Source organism: Parasteatoda tepidariorum, chromosome 6 (assembly GCF_043381705.1).
Source record: "Parasteatoda tepidariorum isolate YZ-2023 chromosome 6, CAS_Ptep_4.0, whole genome shotgun sequence".
Lineage (NCBI taxonomy): Eukaryota > Metazoa > Arthropoda > Arachnida > Araneae > Theridiidae > Parasteatoda > Parasteatoda tepidariorum.
The window spans coordinates 5,372,427-5,381,618 of record NC_092209.1 but is presented as its reverse complement, the minus strand read 5'-3'; the positions used below and the strand labels follow the sequence as shown (position 1 = coordinate 5,381,618).

Sequence of the window (9,192 nt, the reverse complement as noted above, 5' to 3'; positions counted from 1 at the left end):
TCTTCTGTCTTCAGTTGCATCTTAAAAAATTCATTTCTCAGGAACTATTCGACCGATTTCAGTCAAATTTTGTATTTTTTTATGTAAAATTATACTCTTTAAAATGATTATAATGATTTTAATATGACATTATTATGTCATTTTAAATGATAGAGCAGATAGACCATTGAAATAGGTACTCCGAGACCAATGTTTAAATCTGTACAATTATGACGTGGTGACACTTTTTTAAGAGTGGGCGAAATCATTTTATCGCGAAACAAATCACGATAAAAAAATATTAAAAAATAAGGCAAGTATCCACCCTAACGTCTCAAGTGCAATTAGTATTACTTTTTAAAAATTTTTGTTGAATTAATATGAATATTTTATAATATTCTGTCACAGCTGTTTCTAAATTTTATCTTGATCATTTTAAAAAATCCCCACACGTTTAAAAAAAATACCCACTATTAAAATGCTACAGCTGGCCACTGGTCAGAGGCAAAAGTTTCTAATTTTGCGTTAAATTTAAATTCTATTTAGTGTTTTTTCTAACCAATGTATTTAGAATGAGAAATATTTAGTAGGAACGCGATATTACGTGGAATTTTTCCAGTTATCAAGCAAAATAACGGATCTCTCTTATTTAAGGTACCTTAAATAAGAGAGTCCGTCCGTTAAAAAGTTTGATCTTCAAACATACGAAAGCAATTTCTACCGAATCCCTGTGAATATTTATCAACATCAGATGGATTTTTTCTTTTGGCAACAAAACAGATTCCATGATTATACCTCAGGATCTGCAGCATAAACTTCTTCCTTGTTTCATATACTAAGACAACAAACTAAAACTCATTAATTCAGGGAATTAGAAATAAGAATTTTCAATCATCATGGAGTCCAAGATTTGACAAATACAGATGGCTTTATTTCATTTTTATTCATTTTTTTCCCTCTTCGCCAAAAAAAACAACACAAAACTTTTCAATTTCACCATCGCCTCGAAGCAAAACAAAACGATAAAAGTGAAACCATTTTCTCAGTTCAAAAAGAAAGCAGACGATCTAAAACGGCCGCCATAACTTCATTAGAATTCTACGTATGGCTTGCCTTCTAACCAGGTGAATAAAATCTGGTTAATATCTCAGTTAGGACGAAATCCTCAATAGACGTGGGGTCCAATCTTATTAAGAGACATAACAACAGAGGGAAAACTTTAAATGGCCCGGAATTTTAAAACGGCAGAAAGTTTTGGCGATTGTGTGGAACGTGTTCGAACTGACAATTCTTAAATCACCAGGGAGATTGCGATTCGATTGAGCTTTTGCCGCTGGGCTTTGGGCAGTGGAGACTTCTCCTAAGCGAGATGGGAGATTAATAATGGCGGCCCCCACACTTTCAACGGAACAACCCTGCGTATGGAAACTTTTGACACTCGTGTTCTTTAATGAGAATTATAGGGGTTGTACACAAAATTACTGATTTGAGAAAAATAATTATTTTAGAGTAAACAATAACTACATTAAAAATAAACAAAAATCTTAAAGTCTAAGGTGAATATGATTGCAAGTTTGAAATTCCGATTGAAAACCTCGCGCTATATGTGGAATTATGCGAACATTTCATAATTGTTTGAGATTTACACTATGAGTTTTAAAAGCAAATACCTTTGTTTAAAACTTTTTTGTGAAAACTTTAACTAAATGACAGCTCCACTTTCCGTTTATCTCAGATGCTAAGCATTAAATAATAAATGGTCAGGGAAAAAAATCTAGTTTAAAAAAAGATTGCCCGAAGTTGGGTAAGCTAAAAATTAGAAAGAAAAAGCAATAAAAAAATATTAGTTGCTAAATGGAATTTCTTTTTCCCCCCCAAAGATGTTACTTAATGGTAACATAAAACTTATTCTGATTGCTACTCGGTTTTGCATATTTAATGGGCAACTACTCAAATTTTTATTTTGTGATTTATCTAAGTTAACTGTTAATCGATCTTGAAGCCAAAGCGTAAAGTGGTCTTATAAAGTCCTCTTTTTTTCTTTTTTATTCTGAACGTAAACAAAAACCGTAATAGAAATGTGTAAACTTCTTTTCTTGCTTCGGAGATTAACTTTCTTATGATGAAAACATTCATGCTTAAACAGTTAAGAGACTCCATTCGCTTTGTGTGTTGCCAGTAGCATGAATAGTTGAGTAATACGACGCAAGATAAAATATTCAATTTGTGTAAACATTGTTGACAGAGCAAAATTAGCTGCATAAATGGTAATAATAAATAACCCCTTGTCACGTGATCCCTCTCATTTGGCGACTTTGGCGGTGAAAGAAGAGCGCTGTGTGACAGTTGATATTTGTTCTCTTTTCTGGTAGATTTGAATTTCGTGTTTTTAAAAGAGGGAAAGTTTAAAGCTTCAGAAATGTTGGGCTTTAAAGCACAGAAAAAAAATTAGATATTTTTTTCAACCAAAGTTTGATAAATTAAAAATTATTTTAGAAATCCAATTTTGTTTGTTTTGTTTATATGTTATCGATTGTTTAAAATTGTTCAAATTTTCACGAAGTTAGGATAAATTGTATTCGCGAATGGTTTTAAAAAAAAGGTAAAAATGTATCTTGAGTTAAAACTTATTACCATTTGATCCAGAAGTTTTCAGAGAAGTTATGTTGAAGTTATTTTGTAAAATCCCTATATTATAATTTTTTAAATATTGATATTTTATATTGATAATGTTAAATAATTTTTTATTGATATTAAAGTACATAAAAAATACTTCTTATTTTCACACCAAGCGTTTATTTTTTTTTTTGGCATAAATTCTACAATAATACAGCATCTTGTAAAATCCATTCCTTTAAACTTTCTAATTTTAATAAAGCTTTACTCCTGAAATAATCAAGTTAACTATTTTTAATACAACTTCCAGAATTCCCCAAATTTTATTTTTCTGCACAATTGTAATAAAAGAAAAAAGATCTGACGATTTCAATTAAAAGACATCTGACGATTTAATCAAAAAACTAATAATTAAGTGATAAAAACTTTGCCCTGTTTATCGAATCGTTTTATAATAATCTTTTATAATAATCCTGAAATAAACATGCTGAGCAAATGTATTTTGCGAATTAAATTAACTTAGAGTAAGCTGCTAATTATTATTTTTTTTAAATTGAAGAGAAGAATTGAAGAGTGAAGCAAGCTTTATTGTCTCGTTATTGTAAATAAACAAAGCAATAGACATTATCACTTAAACTTCGAGTAACGAGTTTTAGAATTAAAATTAAAGAAAAAAATGATATATTAATAATGAATAATTCTATATCTGGATGCTTTTGAGGTTCAGATTCGATACATTTCGAGGATTTTAAAATTAACTAACCAAGGTACAATTTCACCAAACAATCTGATACTGGGGAAAAGGAATTATTTTTTTAAAAGAAGTGTAAATTGACAAAACCTATAAAAGAGATTTGTTTGAGATTCGCGTCAACGATACTGTATGTGGTTAACAGTGTTCCGGCGGGCCTTGAAAATTTTAAAAAGTGGTAACGAAAATAAAACAAACGTCAAAATTTTAATTTCTGTGTAACCACCACTAAAAACTGTTTTCCAGAGAAAGTATATACGTATGAAAATTTAAGTTTCTTAACCACTTACCTATAATAGTGCATCTTAAGTAGTATCATAAAATAAGAAATATCTTCTAGCATTAACTTAAACTTACTATCACTACTAAAAATTTTGAACCCTGGTTAAGTTGTTTTGTTAATGATGTAATACTAACTCAACAGTTAGCGTTAAAAGTAAACCTTTGGATTTTCTTAATCATAAAAAGGAATAATTAGGATTAACATTTAACACTTAATCTATACCTTTTGCTACTATAATCGGTCAAATCACCGGACTTTATGTTTCTTGATTGAATGCATAAAATATGGATGTAAGGAAGGCAACAAACTAAAAAAAACTTTATTAAAATTAAACGAAATTGTATAGTGTCAACTTTTATGTATTACGAACACAAAGAATAAGAATTTTTATTTCATTACTCAACGCATTTCTTACATATACTGGATGTTTCCCTTGTACATTTTTTGCAAACATATTTCTTCTAACTATTATTAGTTATGTAATTCTTATAATTATAATACTTAATAGTTATAATTGTTATTATTATTCAAATAATTATAAGAATATATAAGAACAATTATTCTTATGATTAATATTATTTCTTCTAAGAACTTGTACTGTCTTGATTGTGTCGACATTTTTCTGGGTAAAAACTAACACTTACAAGGGAAACTAGGGAAGTGTGATTCGCCAATTTTGAAATAAACTAGTGGGATGTATGCCTTATGAGGAATAATTTTAGGGGGAAACATTCGTTTCGGCCCATAGAAGGTTCTGTGAGAGATAAAAAATAATTCAATATGTAGAAAAATCGGTATTTTATTACTTCAATGCAGACTATTAGTTATTATAATTGTCTCATAACTCCAATTAATTTTGTGGTACTTTCACGTTCTATATAATGCATATTTATTGTCAAAATTGATTTCGAAAATTTTATATATCTGTAGTTTTTGATAAGAACCTGTTAGGTTAATTTAAAAATATAATTGACATCAAATTTTTAAAAATTTTTTTCCAAAAAACTTTCCAAATTAATTGGAGTATGTAATTGCAAATCAATTAATTAATTAATAATTAATTAACAATCAATTAATAATTAATCAACAATCAATTAATAATTAATTGATTTTTCGATTAATTTATTAATTAGCAAATTCATTCCAAATTAATTGGATTATGAGACTATTACAATAACTAATAGTCTGCATTGAAGTAATAAAACACCGATTTTTCTATATATTGAATTATTTTTTATCTCTCACAGGACCTTCTATGAGCCGAAACGAATGTTAATTAATTTATTAATTAGCAAATTAATTAATTATCCAATTAATTATAAATTAATTGAACATCATTCCATGATTGAAATGTTACTTCGATACTATGATGGCTAACCATCATGAGAAGTTTGACTCTCATGGACAAACAATTCGTGATGGTTCCAACTATGCATTTCCATGATGTTTTTAATGGCAATTCTTATTAGTTCTCAGGAATATACCATCAAAACAATTTAGTTTGGTTTTTTGTTGGACTATCATAAATCAATCCGAATTCCTACATTGCGATGATAGTTGTTCATGATCGTTCCAACATTTGATTTCTAAGATACTATGATAGAAATTCGTGATGGTCTATAATGGTACAACAAAGCATTTCCATGATAGCTTAATAATTATTCTTGTTGGTTCAGCTGGAATTTACCATCCGAACATTTTGGGTTCTTTTATGTTGTCTTGTCATAAATCAGTCGAAATTCCTGTATTGGGATAATGGTGGTCCATGATCGTTCCAACATTTGATTTCTAAGAAACTATGAGGGAAATTTCTGATGGTTCTCCATGATCAAACCATCAACTCAAGTTGCTATTCTTTTTTTGGACCATCATAAATCAGTCCAAATTCCTAGATTGAATTGATGGTTACTTATGTTGGTTAAAATGATTAAAAAATATAATGGTTCAGGGTTTGAATTATTGATGTTTACCATCACAATTATGTTGCTCCATCTATATCTAAATTTTGAGTGGGGATGGTTCGAAGCTTTTTTTTAATATAAATTGCATTAAAACTTTGTATCTTGTAAAAGGAAACTGATTGTAGATTTGAAAACTCAGTCTGAAAATCCCATGTAGCAGGAAAAGAACTTTGCTCCGCAATGTTATTTAATCTAATTGAAATAAATCTTTTCTTTTTCAGTACGTTGCGAAATCTAACATACATTTGCCATTTCACCACACGACGTTGCTAAGAGATATAACTCAGTGTTTCGTAAATTTGCTTACGGCCCCTTTATTCGAGGGGAGCTGCGAGAGATGCATCCATCTGAACTTGAGATGAGTATTCTTTAACCATCATGAATCGTGTCACGCTTCTTAAAGATGGATGACTCGGCGACAACTCTGTTGCTGCACTTTACTTATTCATTCACGGCGCTTTGTTACGCCAATATTCCCACGCCACTGAAGGAGTGGCGATTCCTGGATTGGAAGAATAATAATGTGCTCACAATCAAGTAAAAGAACATTTCTTCTGATTTTCGATCTTGATATTTTAAATATTACATATCTTATGGAATTTGTTAATTATATAATCTATAATAAAAAAATAAAGAGTTTGTGTATTTTTCTTATTAACTCCAAAACCATTCGTGCTAGAATCTTGAAGTTTGAACTGTGGGAGAAGGGGTTAATTTTAGCTCACGATCCAAAAATTCGTTTAAAATATAGAGAAAACATGGAGAGAGAAAAGTGTAATAAAGATTTATGAAAATAGAAGAAAAAAAATTATCAAAATAAAATATTTTGAAAATATTTAAGAATTTTATTAAAATCAATTTAAAAAGTCGGAAAACAAAATAATGAAAAAATCTAGTCATCAGCTCACACGATTATATCTGCAAAAAGGTGTGCCTTCTGATATTGCATTAATGTATCTAAAGCAAAATATATCTATACAATAGTGTAAGGAGCACCAAAAAAAATTTGAAATAAAAATAGAGCATATTAAGTAAAAAATTCGAAACAAGGTACATCAAACAACGAATAAAAATTAGAAAGCAAAAAAGAAAGAAAACACGGAATAAAATGCAAAATGTTATATGTAACACGAGTAGAAAATGCAAAAGAACTTACACATCCCGGTATCTTTCAAAAATGATTTAAAATATTTCTGTAACAAGTTTGCAAGATTACAAAATATGAAAATAGAAGCGTAAATAGAGGATAGAAGGAACTTTTAAATGGCGCGTTCTTACTGAAGTTCTGAAGCGCGTTCGATTTGTTAGTTACCTTGGATTGGTCCAAACAAAATGTTGGCAATGTAATAATATTAGACTGGATAATTCAAAGTTAATTATTAATAAGGTTCATTTTTAGTTATATAATTTTAATGATATTTGGGAAATGATGAACATTTATTAAAAAAAAAATTTCTTGATGAAAGTTTTGAAGATTTTTAGCCACGGATTTTCACATGGTAAAAATATGAATATAGTAAACAAAATTTTTTAAATAAATTTATTAATGATAATAACATACAATTAACTGAATGATTTGATGTAGAACTTAATTACATTAGTCAAGTAATCATTGCTTTTTATCAAATTTTGATAGAGTTTGTCTGTTTGTTTTGTGGGTAAATAATTATTAAAATAAACATTACTATGCATTCTTTTAATTCTATTCATTTGATTAAAAATCATATTTAAATCGAATGAACAACTTTGTCTCTCCTCTCTCTCTCTCTCTCTCTCTCTCTCTCTCTCTCTCTCTCTCTCTCTCTCTCTCTCTCTCTCTCTCTCTCTCTCTCTCTCTCTCTCTCTCTCTCTCTCTCTCTCTCTCTCTCTCTCTCTCTCTCTCTCTCTCTCTCTCTCTCTCTCTCTCTCTCTCTCTCTCTCTCTCTCTCTCTCTCTCTCTCTCTCTCTCTCTCTCTCTCTCTCNTCAACGTTGTCAGGTAAACAATGGCACTAAACGAAAAATTGTTACCGTATTACAAAAATTTTTCGATCAACATAATCAGTTAATTAGGCTGTTCACAATTGCCCTAGACTAAATGTCATCCGATATTTACAAAGTTGTTATTAGAGCTGAAAAAACACCTGTAGGCCACCACAAAGAAAAATACAATGCGCCAACATTGGATGAAGTGGCTATTGTTATAGTTGGCGAAGAATTTACCTCCCGCGATACAGTTCTTCATTGCAGAAATGGTGACGTTCAAAGAGTTCTCAGAAACGTATCGATCCTATGATGTATTGCAATATATATATATATATATATATATAGTACCGTATGCTACCCTGTATAGGGCAAAATGAAGAAATTTTGCAGCTGACCAGCGGCTAGTTAATGAAATTAACAACTTTAGTTACTGTAACAACATTGAAAACTTTAAATGGTTCATTTCTAAAAAGAAATAAAAAAAATAAGTTACACTCATAAAACAAAATCATTTTCAGAATAATATAAAATATTCATAAGAATTCTATATTTTAAACGGTCAATGTTAAAAGGGGGTATGTTACAAATCTGCACTTTCGAGAAAAACTAAAAAACACCGTGTCAATTGTAGAAAGATTGTTTTAATTCCTTCCAAATTGTTGAATTCTTATATTTAAGCAGCCTGGAAAATTACGCGGTATTTGATAATTGGTGGTTAATATTCCAAAACCGACAAAAAACTTATTTTAGGAAAAATGTTACATACCTCGTTCTAACACTGACCACTTCATTAGTTAAAAAGAATAACAATAAAATGCACACGTGATCCAATTTCTGCAGCAACAAAAAAAGAGTGAAAGTGGGTAATGACAGACAAAAAGTTTTTTTTTTTAATTTTTTTTAAGCAATGATTGATATATTCAGTCACCCAGAGCCCATTTACGACAACATCCTGACCCTCATTTCCATCAATGTATAAAATTCTAGAACTTAGTTATAATCTGTTGTTTAAAATTAAGACACGTTTGCCCATCGAGAAAAATTCTCCAGAAAAGAAACTTTTAAGTAATGAGTGAATCTGCCGGGGCTGATAGAATTTTTTTTCTAACACTTTCAACATTCAAAAATATTCGTAAGAATTCATAGGATTAAATAATAGAACAGTTTACCATGGATGATTTTAAAATATTTCTACCATTTCTGAAATCAAGAATTCACTTTTTATAAAAAAAATTAGGAAAACAATTCAAATACGAAAGATGATTAGTTATAAATAACAGTGGAATACAAACAGTGTGGAAATTGTTTTTCTTCAAGTAATGAGCGATAGAATCAGTCAGTTGCTGATTGAATTTTCTTTCTAAAACATTCGAAATTTTAATTTCATACGATAAAATAGTAGAATAGTTTACTAGAGAATTGAAGATTTCATTTCAGAATTTTATGTAATGGAGAATTCACTTTAAAAAAAAAAGAGAAACATTTCAAACACGATTGATGACAAGTTAAAAAATAGCAGCGCAATGGCAGCAGTGTGGAAATATTTTCTTCTTCTAGGGATGAGTGATATAATCAGTCAGTGGCTGATAGAATTCCTTTTCAAAAACTTTTAAAATTCAAATATTTAAGACGAAAAAAT

The 9,192-nt window shown here is 29.5% G+C and overlaps 1 long non-coding RNA gene across 1 annotated transcript in view; it reads left to right on the top strand.

The window, feature by feature from the left end:
* LOC139425745 (uncharacterized) overlaps positions 1-6,229 on the top strand; it is a 50,390-nt gene extending 44,161 nt beyond the window's left edge. Inside the window, exon 2 of the long non-coding RNA XR_011636896.1 lies at positions 5,812-6,229. This is a non-coding gene — a long non-coding RNA (uncharacterized lncRNA). The remainder of the gene's footprint in view (positions 1-5,811) is intronic.
* Positions 6,230-9,192: the final 2,963 nt, after the last annotated feature.